General features: G+C 47.8%; 1 protein-coding gene and 1 pseudogene across 1 annotated transcript in view; one reads left to right on the forward strand and one right to left on the reverse strand.

Annotated features, from left to right (window-relative positions):
• The first annotated feature begins 7498 nt into the window (after positions 1–7498).
• The window catches only part of CNOT6 (CCR4-NOT transcription complex subunit 6), a 68545-nt gene continuing 57822 nt past the window's right edge, over positions 7499–18221 (forward strand). Inside the window, exon 1 of the mRNA XM_036312538.1 lies at positions 7499–7649. The gene's annotated coding sequence lies outside the window, so the exon portion shown is untranslated. The remainder of the gene's footprint in view (positions 7650–18221) is intronic.
• Positions 10618–16579, reverse strand: LOC118658596 (annotated as a pseudogene).

Raw genomic sequence — 18221 nt, forward strand, 5'->3', positions numbered from 1 at the left:
GAGGGGGATAGCTGAGAAACTATCAAAGCCTCAAATCTAGCCCCTGCACCACCACATGGGCCACATGATCCAGCAGCAGGTAATGAGTCCCAGCACTCAAACTCCCACTCTAAAACCAGGACACTGGGATGACTACCTGCATGTAGCAGCAGCAGTAGTAAAATCTTGGGGTGTCCCAGACCCTAGACCTTGGCTCTACAACCAGACAATGGCACCAGCCAAACAGGAATGTCACTCTGCCTTCAGCCCCACGGCAGGAGGAGGCCCAGATCCAGTGGCTGCTGCTCACCCTCATCCCGTGCAAAAAGGTTACCCAGAAAGAGCAGAAAATCCTGAAAAGTGCCTCCTGCCACCGCAGACGGCACCAGCAGTAGCCCTGCAGCACCAGGGCAAAGCTGACCAGAAGAGCACAGCAAGGGCTCAGAAAACTAAACTAAAACCAACAAAGGTAGACAGAACCTACATGCTGAACTGGGTGACAGCCTGCTGACATAGATGATTTCAGGGGGGTTAAGAGTTCCTTCACATAACAACCAGAATGGAAGGTTGCTAAAGTAAATCACTTGTAGAATCACGAACCAGGCAAACCACAATCTGAATGAGAGAAGACAATCAACTGAGATGAATCAGATGTTGGAACTGGTATAATTATCCAACAAGGATTTTATTTTATTTTTTTTAAATACTTCTCTTTTTTAATATATTTTATTGATTTTTTACAGAGAGGAAGGGAGAGGGATAGAGAGTTAGAAACATCGATGAGAGAGAAACATCGATCAGCAGCCTCCTGCACACTCCCCATTGGGGATGTGCCCACAACCAAGGTACATGCCCTTGACTGGAATCGAACCTGGGACCCTTGAGTCCGCAGGCTGAGGCTCTATCCACTGAGCAAAACCAGTTAGGGCCCGACAAGGGTTTTAAAACAGTGTATAAAAATGCTTGAACAACAACAACAAAAATACTTGAACAATCAATTACAGATTCTCTTGAAACAAACAAAAAAATAGAAAATCTCAGCAAAGAAGTTATAAAAAAGAATCAAATGAAAATTATAGAACTGAAAAATACAATATCCCAAATTTAGCAATTTTCTAGAGAGATTCAATAGTAGAGTGGAAATGACAGATGATGGAATGAGCGAACTTGAAGACAGATTGATAGACTTTACTCAAGCTGAACATCAGTGAACAAATAGACTGATAAAAGAGTGAACAGACTCAGGGACCTGTGAGTCCATAATAAAGGATTCATATAACTAGAGTCCCAGAAGGAGAGGAGAAAGAGTGGGAGACTGAAAAGGTATTCAAAGAAATAATGCCTGAAAATTTCCCAAACTTGGTAAAAACACAAGCTTATATACAGGGTGTCCCTAAAATACATATACACACTTCAACTGATAACCCAATTGATGTTTCTTTTCTTTTCAGCCAGACTAAGCTTTGGACAAAGAAAATTCATCCTAAAATGCTACTGGAAGTTTGAAAACACAGTTGAAGTGCAAACACTGTGTTTATAATTATTCAAAGTGTGTATTTTGGGGGGACACCTTCTCTTGACTCCTCGCCTGCGTGAAACCAGGATCAAACAGAGGCCTGGAGAATCAGCTGGCAGGGACCCTGTGATTGGTGGAGGCTTACCAGAGAGCAGGTCTTGGGCCTTTGCTTCACACTGCATCTATTCTTTCTTCCAGAAGAAACTTCTCCAATATTTCTCAGGAAAAAGTCTTCGTATATGTGCCTTGAGTGAAGGTGAAGACAATCCAGTTTCATTAGAGGGCATGTGACTTCTTCATGGACAGGGTAGAACGTCGCCCTGAACATGGTGTTTGGTTCAAGGATGCAAATGAGTCAGTCAGCTGTTGAGGGAAGCTCTCGCCTTCCTTCTCGTCTTGAATCCTGTTGGAGTGGGCATCCATTCTGCTTCCATATGGCTCCTGATGACAAAGTCAACAAGGGGGTTAGCAGAGCTGAAAGTGGCATTAGCCCCCAGATCAAGCCACACCTGAAGCTGATGAACTCTTTCTGGCTTTTTACAGTGATTTGAGCCAACTGATTCCTTTGTTTTCTTAAAGCCATTGGAGATGGTTTTTCAATCAATTGCAGGATAATACAGAGAACCAGGAGACAAAGGACACTCTGGGGAGATTTGACTGGGACCTGCAACTTTACTTGTAATAGTGGGCTCTCTCAGAAGAAAACTGGAGGCTCCGAGTCCAACGAAGGGAAAACAGATGGGCAGGATATGTCCATGTCCTTGGCACGGAGTGAGGCACCTCGGTCACCAGTGCTGGCTCCTGGCCAGCAAGTCTTCACCCTGAGAGGAGGCTTCAGACTATCAGAGCGGAGTGGCTTTGCAGGGTCCACAGTTCAGGCTCACCAAGCAACCTCTAGCATGACTTCGTTTGCCATGTGCTTTCCTACTGGGAGACAATGAGCGAATCTTCCACTGCCAGCATCCTGGTCACACAGCAGTGGGGTTTGTCTTGCAAATAAACTTTGGAGCCTGCTTCATTCGGCCGTCTCTTGTGCATTATAGTTATTGTAGTCAGTCTGATCGAACTCTCCCATTGGGGATTCTGAAAATTCCAGTTGCTGGACCCATACATTGATGGTTCACACCCTACACTGACCCTGCGTTTGCATTCTAGTGCTCCCATAACTGAGAAATAGACAACAGAGCAGCAATAGTCATGGCCACCGCCCGGTTGTTAGTCTTTATTATTCATCCGCCCATCCACTATCCAATACATTTACTGAACATCAAATAAGAAGTATTTGGTTGCAAGTGTCAGAAGCCCAACTCTAATGTAAGCAAAAAATGAATTTATTGACTCATGTAACTGGGATAGATCACAGGCTAAAGGGAAAAATTACCGAAATCAGGACTTCAGCACCTGGCACCAAGGTGGTCTTTCTTCATCACTTTCATCTCTCCAAGTGTTGGGGAAGATGCACTGGCTGCCACCAATTCACGCTGGCCTAGCTTAGCACCCAAATGGAACAAGAACTCTCTTCCTACACCTACTTAGCAATCCCAGGGGCACCCCTGGTCTATGGGGCATGGTGCTTATAACAGACGAAGGAGCTGGGAAAGCCTGTGGGTACAAAAGACTCAAAAGCAATTCCAGTTGGCAGCATGGAGCTAACATGATTCAGATTTGAGCAGCTCATGCTGGGCAGGGGAGAGGATGACTGTAGGATTTTCTAAGTGTCGTGATGGCAGGAAAAGGACTGGGAGGCTGAGGAGACAGTGACCAACTCTACCAGGGAAGCCTTCCCAGAAGAGGGGTGAGATGGAATCTGCTCCCCTTCTTCTTTCCACCCACAATTCTCTGAGGGAAGGTCCTTTTCCCACTCTCAGTACATCTGGTTCATGTGGGGCTGACCTCCAGCCTTGCTGCAGGGGTAGGGGCAGGGCTCTGACCAGGCCAATGAGAGCTGCCCTGGGTTTTTGCTCGAATGATTAGGAAAGAAGTACTCTACCCAAGTCGAGAAGCTGGTAGAATCTAAGCCTACATGTGGTAGTGGCCATCTCTCCTGCCTGGCCACACAGCCTGTGTGAAGAAGCCAGTGGAGAGGAGAGCAGAGTGAAGGGTGGGGGAGTGTGATTGGTTCTTTTTACTTTTAAGCTACATTCAATATTATTAGTTTCAGATGTACAGCATAGTGATTAGACAATCATGTCCTTTACAGAGTGGTCCCCTCTGAGATTTTAAGTACCTACCTAGCACCATAGTTATTATATTATTGACTATACTAGAGGCCCAGTGCACAAAAATTTGTGCACTGGTGGGGGAGGAGGAGTGGGGGGGGGGGTGTCCCTCAGCCCCACTTGTGCCCTCCCACAGTCTGGGACCCCTTGGGAGATAACCACCTGCTGGCTTAGGCCCGCTCCCCGGGTGGCAGATGGCAGTCCCGATTCCTAGGTGCCTGCCCCACCTCTCCAGGTCGCGCACACGGCAGGGCCGATCCAGGGGTTGGGGCACCGCTCCGGGTCGGGTCGCACACGGGATGCCCGCCACCCTGGGTCTCAGATAGCAGTCCTGGATGGCGGCAGGGGAGGCGGGATGGCGCTGTCCTGCCCTGCCTGCAGTATGCAAATTAGCTGCATCTTTGTTGGTGGTTAATTTGCATATCACGCTGATTAGCCAATGGGAGGTGTAGCGAAGGTACAGTCAATTACCATGTTTGTCTATTTTTAGATAGGACTAGAGGCCCGGTGCATGAAATTCATGCACTGGAGGGGGGGACCTTCAGCCCGGCCTGTGTCCTCTTGCAGTCCGGGAGCCGTTGGGGGATGTCCAACTGACGGCTTAGGCCTGCCAGTCGGACATTCTTAGTGCTGCTGCAGTGCGCTTGCCAGCCACGAGCTATGAGCCGTGAGCCCCGCTTCTGGCTGAGCGGCGCTCCCGCTGTGAGAATGCATTGACCACCAGGGGGCAGCTCCTGTGCCAAGTGTCTGCCCCCTGGTGGTCAGTGCGTGTCATAGTGACCGGTCCTGCTGTTTGGTTGACTTGCATATTACCCTTTTATTATATAGGAGTCTCTATATTGTAATTTACATTGCTGTGACTATTCTGAAACTACCAATTTGTATTTCTTGATCTCTTCACCTTTTCCACCCAGCTCCCCAAACCCCCTCCCCTGTCAACCACCACTCTGTTCTCTATATCCATGAGTCTGTTTCTACTTTATTTTGTTCTTTAATTCCACATACAAATGGAATCGTATGGTATTTGTCTTGTGAGATCGGTTCTTGATGGCATCTTATGATGACCAACCTCCTCAGTTATGAGACACCTGAATACATAAATGACCTTTTTCTGCATCAAGTCTACTTGAGTTGGGGTTTCATAACTTGCAATAAGAGGTCTTGAATAACATGAGGGGCATGCTGACTGGGATCTGGAAATCTGAGAGATGTTTGCTGGGATTTTCTTCAGATATTCAGAAAGAACAGGACGTGTATAGGCAGGTGCCCTCTCTGTGGGCACCCCAAATCTACCCAGATGGCCCCAAATAAGCCCACCCCTCATTGTATGCACATGCAGCTCTTGCGTTATATCCTCTCCTCTTGAATCTGGACTTGGCTTTGATGCTATGACTGTTGGACTCCAGAAGTGACATTCTTCATAAGGTCTGGAAGCTTCTTCCTCCCCTATGGAGCCCTGGGTTGCCATGCAAGGCATCCAGGATCACCAGACTGACTACAGTAAAAGTGGAGGATGAGATGTGACAAACAGAGAGATCGCACTGGGGGTACCACAGTGCCGGATGTCCAACTCCCAACCACCATCTCGCTAGAGGCATGAGAGACCCCAAGCTAGACCAGCAGAACTGTCTCACTGGGCACCATGATCATGAGCTATAATAAACTTGTTTTATGCCACTAAGTCTTTTGTTATGCAGCTGGACTTCCCCTCCTCCATGTACTAGTACATTGTGCCAATCACAAAAAGTAGCTCCTTCTGGGCAGATGAAATACCAAAAGACCCCCCTCTCTCCAGGCTGGAGCAGAGGCTGCCAGGACACAGCACTGACTCGGAAGAGGCCCAGCTGGCTGTCCCACAAGCAGCCTGGGGTTGGAGGACGTGGGTCAGCCTGCACTTTCTCTTATCAGCCCCTTACCCTGCTGGGCTTCCATGTTGCCAAGCCTGTGTCCAGTGTCCTCTGGCACTAGAGGCCTGGGCTGTCATGTTGATTTCTTGGCAAATGGCAGGCAAGGACCATCCTAAGGCCATGCTGGGGGAAGGCAAGCACAGAACACAAAGAGCTTTTGTCCCTCCACCTTTCACTCTAGCCCAGTGGTTCTCAACCTTCCTAATGCCGCGACCCTTTCATACAGTTCCTCATGTTGTGGTGACCCCCAATTTCATTGTTACAAATTGAACATAATTAAAGCATAGTGATTAATCACAAAAACAATATGTAATTACTAGAGGACTGGTGCATGAAAATTTGTGCACTGAAGGGGGGGGGGGTGTCCCTCAGCCCGGCCTGCGCCCTCTCTCAGTCCGGAAGCCCTTGGGGGATAAGCAGGCCTAAGCCGGCAGTCGGACATCCTTAGCACTGCTACGAAGGGGAGAGAGGTTCCCGCCAATGCCGCCACTGCCGCTGTGCTTGCCAGCCCTGAGCCTGGCTTCTGGCTGAGAGGCGCTCCCCCTGTGGGAGCACATTGACCACTAGGGGGAAGTTCATGCCTTATGTGTCTGCCCCCTGGTGGTCAGTGCATTTCATGTGACTGGTTGTTCTGCGGTAGGTTGATTTGCATGTTAGCCTTTTATTATATAGGATATATGTTTTCCGATGGTCTTAGGCAACCCCTGTGAAAGGGTCATTAGACCCCCCAAAGGTGTCGAGACCCATAGGTTGAGAACCGCTGCTCTAGCCCAAGACTGCCTTCAGGTGAGGGGTTGTCTCACTTTATTGCTAATGACACAAGCCGGCTTCACTCTCATTTCTTTAGCGTTGTTTCAGAAAGGAGCCTGTCCTGGTTGGCCCTGGGGCGAGCAGCCAGCTACTCCTTTTCCTGCATCAGGCCATGCCTGTCCTCAAGTTTCTCAGACGGGTCTTGAGCCTGTTGGGTGTTCCTCTTGCCCCTAAACCTCGGGTTTGCTCAGGGCACCGTGGGGCTTGATTCGCCCCAGCCCGGCCCCAGCACAGGGCCTTGGGCGGAGGTGCTCACCCGGCTCAGCCAGCCCTTCCCCCGACCCTCGGGCACCCGCGAGAGGAGCGCCGGGGCGTGGGAACGCAGCGCCCCTTCCTCCGGCCGGGACCCAGCCCAGAACTGTGCCCTCGTTTACTGGACAGAATGACCATCAATGGACCGAAACGGGCCATTAAGTAGGGTTTTTTTCCTGCACATTTGAGGCAGGAAGAATCATGCGACAGTTGACAACTGAATGTCCCCTCTTTACGGCAAATTAAGATGCTGGCTAAGGTCAAAAGTCAGAGCCGGTCCGCGATGAACGGCACATGGTTGAAAGGCAACACGCAGGGGAGGAAGATCAGAGAAAAAGAGGGAAGAGAGGAGCAGAGCGAACAGAGAGACGAACGGGAAGGAGCGGGAAGAGCAGAGGAGCGCAGCGCAGGGGAGAGGAGGCGCGCGGCGGGACCGGAGCTGCGGGGCGGGGGCTGGGGGCGCCGGGCCGGCTCACTGCGCAGGCGCGGGGGGGCGGGGCGGGAGCGACCCCCCGGCGCCGAATGGTCGCGCCCGGCGGCGGCGGCCAATGGGCAGCCGGGATGTTGGCAGGGCGGCGGCGGCCGGGCGCTAGCTGGCTGGGGACGGGGGCGCCGCCATGATGCTTGTTTGCTTTCAATGAAAGCGAGGGGGGCGCGGAGGAGGAGGCGGCGGCGTCGGTGGCGGCGGCGTCGGCGGCGCGGAGGCGAAGGCCGCGGCGGGCGCAGCGAGCAGGGCGAGGCCGGGGACCGGGAGGGCGGGCGGGCGTAGTGGCCGCCTGGCGGCCGGCCGAGGCGGGCGGCGGAGGCGGTGGCGCTCCGCGGGGAAACAAAGAGCGGCGGCTGAGGCGACGGCGGAGCGGCGGCGCTGCAGCAGCGGCCGGGACTGGTATGGTGGTTCCACCGGGCGGACGCCGCTGCACTCACCGGGAGGAGGCGGCAGCGGCGGAGGGCGGCGCCCCCCGAGAGGTGAGCGAGGCGGCCCGCGGGGCTGCTCCCGCCCTGGTCCTGCCCGGGGCCGGGCGCGCGGGGCTCGCCGTGGGAGGGCAGCTGGCGCTGGGCGGCAGGCGGGCCCGCAGCTGGCGGCTGTTGGGGGCCCGCGACGCGGCCCGGCGGGGAGTTGATTGACGGGGGCCAGGGGGTGGGGACGCCCTGGCTCTCGGACCCCGGACCCGTGGCCAGGATGGCGGCACCTTCGGGGGAGCGGCCGTGTGGGCTGCGCGCTGCGCGGTGGGCACTGAGTTACAGCCAAGCGCGAAACCCGCTCGTCACCCCTCCCCCAAAGTATTTAAAATTCAGTTGGAGGCGGGTTTTCGGGGGCGGAGGGTGGGAATGTCACCGCTAAAGCGGCTCTGAGCGCCGAGTGCGGTGATTCGTGGGGTTGCTAAGGACTCGTCGCTAGCCCGAGGGACTCACGGCAGTTTATTGCGCTCACCGGAGTCACCGCTGCTTTTCTCTGGCTCCCTTCCCTCCTCACCTTCCCCAAAGCGCCTGCGAACCAAACTGTATCCCGCTGTAATGGTTCCCCCAAATGACGGTGTTGGGATTATAATGCTGAGACTTTCCTAAGGCCCGAGAACGCTGTCCAGTCAGTTCTGCGGTAAATAAAGCAACATAGGTTCCTAAAGGTCATTACGGTCTGCAAAATTGTGCCGTTAAAAACTGCAGGCCTTATGGGGGGGAAATGGGATTGAGGCACAACCCTCGGGAACTTTGTCAGTAACTAATTTTTTAAAAGGGAACCCTGAAAAAATGGCAGCCCCGTTTTGCATGTTACACGGTTAAGCAGTATGTAAACACTGCAGTAAATGCTGCGCTGGCCCCGGAGGAAGACCGGCCTTGCTTGTGGATTTGGCCATGAGAATGGTGGCTGCGTGCGAGTTCCTGAGAAGTGGCGGGAGTTCACCTGAACTCAGAACGTTACAGCCACACCAGAGGGTGGGTGTGTCTCGGAACACACGCACACACGTACGGTGAACTGATGTCGTTCGTAGGTGTTTGAGGTCTGTGTGTTTTGTATATTTCTGTGCAGCTCAGTTCATTGAGGTGTCGTTTTCTACCTCTAGTGTTTTTCACAGACAAGCAATTGCGAATTCTGCGTTATGCTCAGATTCCCTAACTTATCAATCATGTTGGAACAAATTAACATTTTCAGAACAAGCAATATAGCAGACCGGATTATACTTGAATACAGCATTTTAAAAGAGTACTGTAATTTTCGGTTCAAAAAATAATTGAACACCTGTATGTCAGGCACTGTGGTATAGATTTGCTACCTTTATGGGCTTATGGGCTTTGTCCCAAGTGGGTAAAGCCTTCATGAAGTTGTATGGTAACTAGAGGCCCGGTGCACAAAATCGGTGCACTCGGGGGTCCCTCAGCCTGTCCTGCGCCCTCTCGCAGTCTGGGAGCCTCGGGGGAATGTCTGACTGACGGCTTAGGCCCGCTCCCTGTGGGCGTAAGCCGGGGTCCTCAAACTGCCTGCCCGCCGGGTGTTTTTGCTGCCGCTGCTTGTCCTGCTTAGCAGCCGACTCGTCCCGGGCCCGCAGTGCGCATGTGTGGAATGTCTGAGGGACAGTGAACTGGCCCCCTGTTTAAAAAGTTTGAGGACCTCTGTCCTAAGCCATCAGTCAGACATCCTTAGTGCTGCCATGGAGGCAGGAGAGGCTCCCGCCACCGCCTCTCCGCACGCCAGCCATGAGCCCAGCTCAAGGCTTCTGGCTGAGCAGCACTCCCCCTGTGGGAGCACACTGACCACCAGGGAGCAGCTCCTGTGTTGAGTGTCTGCCCCCTGGTGGTCAGTGCACATCAGAGTCACGGGTCGTTCCACTGTTCGGTCATTTTGCATATTAACCTTTTATTATGTAGGATGAGGAATATGCAAAGCATTTGGGGCATGCTGAGGAAAGAGCAACTAACTTCTGCTTGGTTTTTGTATCCAGAAAGAGAATTACTGGTGATTCTCTAGATACCTCAAGAAGTTGCATATAGATTTTTTTTTACTAGGCAAATTTTGAGTGGGGGATATTACAAGCCTTTGCTAAGAAAAGGCCACACAGAAATGAAGATTTATTAAGTAAAAAATATTTGCACTTAGCTTTTTGAGGAGCAAATTTTTGTCACCTGTAAAATTGTGTCTAGTTGTATGTAAATACCACAGCATCATAAAGCAATATCTGGTGAAGCTAACTGCCATGTTTTAGACCAACAACTTCATATACTTTCACCTAAAGTAGTTGAGAATGAAACTATAGTTTATTTGGGACATTAAAAAATCACTGGTTTCTAATTTTAGAGAAATATACAGAAAATCAGATTTAGGGATTTGTAGTCACAGAAAGAAAATAATAGCTTTGTTGAATGCTAATGGTGTAATAGGCACTGTGCATTACATGTGTTATTTCATTTAATCCTCACACCAAAATTGTGAGGTAGATATTTTATAAATGAGGAAGTTTTAGCCTTAAAGACGAATGTAAACATGCTTGCAGAGCTGGGACTTCACATAGGTCTGTTTGACTCTAGTTGGTGTTCTTTTTTTTTTTTTTTTTTTCATCTTTACACTCAATGAATTAACAGCAGTAGGTTCAGACTGGCCAGGTCCAGGGTTCTGTGGGCCTTGGGGGCAGGCCCAGCTACAACAAACACAGGAAAATGGACACGAGGGCAGGGGGAGGAAAGAGTTAACAGATTTGGTCTTGAACTTGGGGGGTTGGGTGGAAAAGTGGTTATCCTTGGGGCTTGGGATGAGGACCAGCAGGAAGAAAGCTGTCTGATGGGGGCCTGGGCAGGCCCAGCGGACGGGCTGGTACCTTTGGGGCTGAGCTGAGGGGGAAAAAAATGAGGCCCCCTCCCCTGAGGTCAAGGCACTGGGCTCAGACTCCTCCTGCCTCACACCATCCATGGAAGAGATGGGGCCCTCATCCCCTCGCTCCTCTCACTGGCTCAGAGGCTGTTCCAGGTTGAGCCTCTGAAAGAAGCTTTTGCCCCACTTGTATGTGCTGATCATGATGGCACAGGAGTGGGCGGCCTTGATGATCTTTGGGAGGAAGCCTGCAGAGTCCCCTGGTGCTGGACTCAGCCCGGATCCTCTGCGGCAGCAGCCAGGTGGAGTCGGCGTCCACAGGTGACACTCACAGCTTCCACAGTTCCCAGCGCAACCTGGCGTTGAGTCTTCACCACATCGAAGGGTAGAGTCAGGATGGCAGCCACCGTTCCTGAGATGCCACCAGCCACAAAGCTGATGCCCACCGATGTCTGGTCCTTTGGCCTGCTCCCACTCAGCCAGCTCTTTGCCAGCTCATAGTTGAACCAATACAGGGCTGAAAAGGGCACATCCTAAGAGCAGTGGGGCCCCAGCCCAGCCACAGTGAGCGCCAGCTGCCCTGAGCTACGGAGGTTCGGACGTAGGCACCCAACTCCCGGTATGACACATGCTGAGCCTGCAGCTTTGTCCGTACCAGCTCTTAGGGGCTTATCACAGTCACAGTGCCCAAGCGGGCCAGTGCACCAGCCACCATGGGTGCACAGAAGTCAGAGGTCAGGGCTCGACCACACAGGAAGGCCTTGAGTTCGTCATAGGCCGTGAAGGAGGTGGCGGTTGCTGGCACAGTCATCACCAGGGTGGCTGGGAGGCCACTCCACAGGGCCCTGGTGCCCTCGTGTCTCACAATCTTTACAAAGGCATCCATGGTGCCAGTGAAGCGAGTGGGGTCCTGAAACCAGGTGGCACACTGGGCACCATTTGGGCACAGGTGCAGGGGTTCCAGGACACCATTGCAGTAGAGGAGGCACTTGCTGTGGGTCGGAGAGAGGAGGGCAGTTTGGTGTAAGAGGCTCCAGAGTCTGGACGGAGGCATCAGTTCGCTGGTCCCCGAGGGACGCTGAGACTGCAGGCGGACCTTCACCACGTCCAGGGGGGTCATGAAGATGGAGGTGACCGGACCCTGGCACCTGAGGCCACCATCTGTTGGAGGGGGCTAATACCCCCAGGATCCTGATCAGCCAGCTTGTAGCTTCAATTCTGGCTTTAGGATGATACTCGCGCGGCACGGAGCCCAGGGTCGGGCGGGCCCATGGCGGTCCGCGACCACTGCGGGGTCCTCCGGGCGCCTCTAGTTTGTGTTCTTAATGACATAGTATTGTGCTCCTCCCACATCCTTCCTGCCATTTGATATAGATGTAATATAGGGAGACCCGGTTGCTGCTACACATTTATAAGCACTTAACATTAGTAGCTGGTCATGTAGACAAAGACGGGGGGGAAGTGTGTTCCAGGACCATGCAGTCTTAATATTTGTGATTCTCTTTTTGGTTATGATCAAAAACCTCATGAGAATCCAAGTAAGAATACTATTTGCTGGTCAAAATTCCAGATTTAAAGCATTTTACTATTTTAGGGAAAGACAGTCACACATCTGTTGTCAAAAAGCAGTGCATGACAGAACTCCATTTGAACACAACACATTTGCTTTAGATTTCTTTCCTAAGTCTTCGGAAATATCCTTCAGTGGCGTTATGGTTAGAGCAATATTCTAGTGTGATGAAAAGCTTATTTTTTTTGTAAGATCAACATTTCATGAATAATTTTCCTAGTTTTAGAGAGGAAAAAGGACTAGTTTGGTAAAATGACTATATACATGAATAATTAGCTAGAATAAATGTTTACTCCCTTAAAAAGCCAGGTCCTGCCTAGTGTTGCTCAGTGGTTAGCATGTTGACCCACAGGTGCGCCGGTTCGATTCCCGGTCAAGGTCACTGTACCTAGGTTGCCCTTGGTGGGGATGGTGCAGGAGGCAACCAGTTGATCGCATGTTTCTCTCTCCTCTTTCCTTCCCTTCCACTCTCTCTGAAAAGCAATGGAGAAAATATCCTTGGGAGAGGAATAAACAAAAACAGGCCAAAATTCCCACTAGATAGTGGTAGCTAGAATATGATTCATTGTAAGAAAGAGAGGAGCAAATAGATGATGGAAAATCTGGCAAAAGATAAGAAAGAGAAATGAAAACATTTCTGTTGGCAGCTATCATTTGGTACTGAAGCTGTAAAGTAGATGGTGTTGCTTGTCTCATGCTAAGGAACAGATTTAGGATTGTTGGCCTCCCTTTCCTTACCTTTCTGATCTTGGTGAAGTTTTACCACACAAATCATGGCTTTAATACCCTGTGCATTGGTGAGCAGTCAGCTTTTGCTAATTAGTTCACAAATCCTGTTTGTCTTAATGTTTTCTTGCTCCATACTTTATATTTGACCTAAAATATAGAAATTAACATTTCTAAGCTAGCATATATTTCTATTTATTTAGAGTTGGAATTTGTGGATGACCTGTACTTGGTGTGCCTTCATGGTTGTATTTTGAATTAATTTACTGGGTTGAATGAAATTGCTAGTTTTGACCATTTTTGATCCTCAAAATTGTGGTTGTTACAGTATACACCCTGGCTTCCTCTGACTATTTTATATTCACTCATGTGTTTTGGGGTACATGGACATAGTTAGAATTGCATTTTAACAGCAGTCTAGTAAACTGTTATGGGTTGGGCATTGTGGATACAGCTGCGTGTGCCAACTTTTCCTTTTAGAGCTATGTATTGACTACTACATACATCTGCTGTTTAGCTCCCGGTTTGGAGGGATATTTTAGCATAATCTAAATAAATCTGTTTTCTCGGAGGTCTTATTGGTTGGAAATTTTAAACTAATTTGGACTGAAATTTAGTTTTGTACTACTTGAGAAAGGGATGTAAGGAAATTGAAATTAGATTGTTGGGTTGCAAGGGATTTGGGGGCGCTAATACTTGAGTTTTTTTTTTTTTTTTTTTGGTTATGGATCAAAACCCATTAAGATGTTATTTGCCTTTTTAATCCTTATTCTCTTATGAGTGTATGGGTAGTTTTCCACAGGCTAAAAAAATGTGTGATATCTGATCAGATTGAATTCAGAGCAGATATGTGAATCCACCTGTCTTCTAGTCTGTCACATATTAGAGAGATTTGCAAAAATGTAAGACACTATCATTCTGCTCGGGAAATTTTGTTTTGCAAATAGTTACTTTTAAAATTTTTTGTTAGCCCTAGCTGGTTTGGCTCAGTGGATCGAGCATTGGCCTGCGGACAGAAGGGTCCTGGGTTCAGTTCCAGTCTAGGGCATGTACCTTGGTTGCAGGCTCCGCCCTGGCCCTGGCCCCAGCCCTAGTCCTAGTCAGGGCTCCTGTAGGAGGCAGCCAATCGATGTGTTTCTCTCACATCAGTGTTTCTCTCTGTTTTTCCCTCCTCAACTCTCCCTAAAAATCAATGAAAAAATATCCTCGGGTGAGGATTGACAACAACAAAATAATAAAAATGTTTATTAATGTGTGATAGGTTTATTATATTTAATGAGTTAATAAATAATTTAAAATTCCTTAGTTCTAATTACTACTGTGGTAAATATTGATAGATATAACCCACATAAATAAAAACTCTTTGAGGTACTCATTAATCTTTAATAATATATAAGGGTCCTGAGATAGAGAGTTTGACAATTGGGAGACTACAGGTGGAGAGTAGCTTGGAAAAGATGATACATCTGAAACGGAAACGAGGGCTCATGGTCTCAGCAACATAATTGAAGAATGAACATGAAATCTTGGTTTTTATCAGGGACAAAATACTAGAGAGTTGTTTGAGGCAGTGATGTAATAGACTACAGCTTTGCAACTAGATGTTCCAGGTTCAGATCCCAGCTCTGCTGCTTGTGTGTGACCTTGAGCAAGTTATTTTAACCCTAACTCAGTTTCCTCAACTGAAAATGAGGTAGCACCTACCTCACGGATTGCTGTGAGAATTAGATTGAGATAATCAGGTAAATGGCACAGTGGTTGAAAGCACAGACTTTTGGATCAGACTTTGGTTAAAAATCATAGTTGTGGCTCTACTGTCTCTGACCTCAGGCAAGTTACTCATTCTCTGGACCTCGCTTTCTTTGTATATTTCCTTGCTGGCGTCCTGAGGATTAAAATGAAAGAACGCATGCGGAGGGCCTGATAGACCTGCCCGGGGGCGAATGCTCACATGTTAGCAGTTACATGCCTAGTGCAGAGTGTGGCGGATAAGTACGCAACACAGTTTTGCCATTACCCTTATCTGTTTGAGGTTTGCTCTTATTTTGCCATAGCATGTTACTCAGATAACTTTTATACAGTTTAACCTTTTAGTTTGTCCCCTTATTGCTTATCCCAGGCTATCATAGAACCAATATTCTCAGTCTTTGATCACCAAAATCCTACCTGATTTCTCTATATTTTGCTTTCAAGATTAGAAGCCTAGATATTAGTTTTTATTCTTGGTAAGATGGACATTGCTTCTGTTAGCACACTTGTCTCTGATAAAATGTTTGCTTTTTTTTTTTTCCTTTTTACTATCACAGCTTCTCCCCTCAAATTGTTATGTCTTCCCTGAGTACTTAATGTATGCCAGGCTCTGATGATATAAAAATATTTAAAATATAACTAAGTGCAAGACTCCTACATTAGAGTAGGTAAGTGAAACATTAAAAAAAAAAAAGTTAAGGTGGGATTAAAGAATAGAAAAGTAGAAATTATCTTCAAGATTCAGAATAAGCAGGGAATAATAAACCCCTGTGTTTGGGAGGGATAAGGAAGAAAGACCTTTTTAAAAGTTAGTTATTTGAGTTGGCATTTGAAGGATGACTAGAGTTCCTAGTTTTTTGCGGGGGGGAGAGAGAGAGCAGAAGCAATAGCATATGCTAAGGCCATGGGGGTTCGTGAGAGGTAACTGGGAATGCAGGAGACCCAGATGATGAGACTGGAGAGGCACACAAGGACCTGGTTATAAATACATATACCTTATTGTTTTATAAATGAGCATTGGTTTCCTCTTATTTAGTTAGTTCAACACATATTTGAGCCTCTTTTGTGTCAGGTGCTTTGTTAGAGTCCAAGAATACAAAGATGAAGAAGATGTTGTTTTAGAACCATGAGATAAGTATCTGTGCTTTTAGATCATTTTGGACAGTACCTAGGTTGCATTAAAGTGGGGGAGAGTATAAGAACAAACATGGGTCTGAGACTGGTGGAATAACTCAGGTAGGAGCCCAGGGAAGTAAGGCAAAGTGGATGAAAGATTTAGGAGGTAAAATGGGCTAGAACTAGAAACTGGATATGAAGACTGGTTAGCTGAGAAATAGTAAAGGATAATACTGATATTTCTGGCTTGGGAAACTGGGTGGGGATTATAGGAGGAGGGGCAGGTTTGAAAACCAAGATGACAATTTCACTTTTTAGTAAGATTTTTTTTTTAATTCTTACCTGAGGATATGTTTATTGATTTGAGAGTGAGATATCGATTAACTGCCTTGTATGCATCCTAACTAGGGACCAAACCCACAACCTAGGTACATGCCCTGACTAGGATTCGAGCCCTCGACATTTCAGTGTACTGGACAATGCTCCAACCAACTCTGCCACACTGGCCAGAGCTAGTAAGATCTTTTTGATACCTTGTTTCTTTCACTAGGTTTTTATTCTATTCCTCCTATGCAATTCAGATACCTTGCTTTGAGAGATTATCATGAGTTGTAAGATGCCCACTATAGTATCATTGATTATTTATAATAGTAGCCTTGAAATCCGCAAATACACAGTTAGGATTTAAGTTTTGCTTTTTAGATAAGAGTAATCATATTTTGGAGAGGTTCTTAGTACATTTTTGTTTTGCCATTAAGGGTGTTAGTGATAGACATTTTGCCTCTAACGACAGCTCCTGAATGAGGTTTATCATCTGTGTAAACATTTATTGTAGTGGAAAGCTGGGTAGAAAGAGAAGAAAACAAGTGCGATGACATTGAGAATCAGGATGATTTGGGTTTAAAGTGAGATGTGGAAGTACCTTAACTGCATTGAGGCTATAAAAAAGACCTAGGACCCTGACTGGTTTGGTTCCATGGTTAGAGCATCAGCCTGTGGGCCAAAGGGTTGCAGGTTTGATTGCCGGTCAAGGGCATGTTCCTGGGTGGTGTGACAAATGACTCGTCCAAATTTCAAATGAGAAACAGAAGCATGGCGAAATGAGACTTTTAATAACACTCCCGAGAGCTGGAGCCCATTGCACAGGAACACAAATGGGGCACGGACATAGCCTACTTATTTAGTTCCTCCTCTGGTTCCTCATTGGCTGAGGACTGTGGTCACCTATTTCCTAATAAGTCACCTAGGTCTCCCATTGGGTTATTTAAAACGATGGCTGGGGCCTTTTCTAGTTGCCTCCACCTCCCTTTGTCTAGGGCAGCGGTTCTCAACCTGTGGGTCGCGACCCCTTTGGGGGTCAAACGACCCTTTCACAGGGGTCGCCTAAGACCATCGGAAAACACATATATAATTACATATTGTTTTTGTGATTAATCACTATGCTTTAATTATGTTCAATTTGTAACAATGAAAATACATCCTGCATATCAGATATTTACATGACGATTCATAACAGTAGCAAAATTACAGTTATGAAGTAGCAACGAAAATAATTTTATGGTTGGGGGTCACCACAACATGAGGAACTGTATTAAAGGGTCGCGGCATTAGGAAGATTGAGAACCACTGGTCTAGGGGAATCTTCCTAGGACATGTGCTATCAGCCAGGTGCACAGCTCTCATACCCTCTCCTCACTCCCTACATCTGTTTGCTCTGGGGAAATTCAGTGACCACCTGGCCACATGCTGTTTCTTTTCTATGAAGATGAATCATAGAGGTATGCTTCCTACAGGTGGCAGGTTGATCCCCATGCAAGAGTCAACCAATTAGTGTGTCTCTCTCATATCGATTTCTCTCTCTCTCTCTCTCTCTCTCTCTCTCTCTCTCTCCCTCTCCCTCTCTCCCTCTCTCCCTCTCTCCCTCTCTCCCTCTCCCCCTCTCCCCCTCTCCCCCTCTTCCCCTCCCCCCCCCCCCCCCACTCCCTTCCATTCCCTCTAAAAATTCAATGGAAAATATGTCCTCAGGTGAGGATTAACAACAAAGACCAAGGGAGCCAACTGGTTTTATTTATAGTAGTGTAATATCACATATTTTTCATTTGTAGACTTCAACTAATACACTTGGCAAAAACAGAAGGTGAATATTTAAGAGTGTGGTAGGCCTGCCATCTCAGCCATAATTAATATCAATGTAAAATCCAGAACATTTCCACTTTAAAAAAATAAATTATTGTGTTTATATGACATTTAAAATGTCTTGCATGTCTTGGTAGAAATCGGTAGCTGTGAATAAATTGTCATTTGGTAAAAACATTTCAGTTTTCAAACAAGTTGCTTCTCAGACAGCTTTCCAGAACAAATTAAGTTTGAGAACCAAGGTTCCACTGTATTACTATTTTGTTTAATCGTACTTTGTGGAAGGCATTCCTGGTTCTAGTGCTATGGGAAAACAGCTTGTGAGGCCTTGGTGGGGTGCTGATAGGGGATAGTGTTTGCGCTTAGCTTTGAAATATGTATAGAATTTCGGTGTGAGAATGGCATGGAGACAAGGAAGCATGGAGTATATTTGAAGGAT

This window comes from Myotis myotis, unplaced genomic scaffold, assembly GCF_014108235.1.
Source record: "Myotis myotis isolate mMyoMyo1 unplaced genomic scaffold, mMyoMyo1.p scaffold_m19_p_6, whole genome shotgun sequence".
In the NCBI taxonomy this organism is placed as follows: Eukaryota; Metazoa; Chordata; class Mammalia; order Chiroptera; family Vespertilionidae; genus Myotis; species Myotis myotis.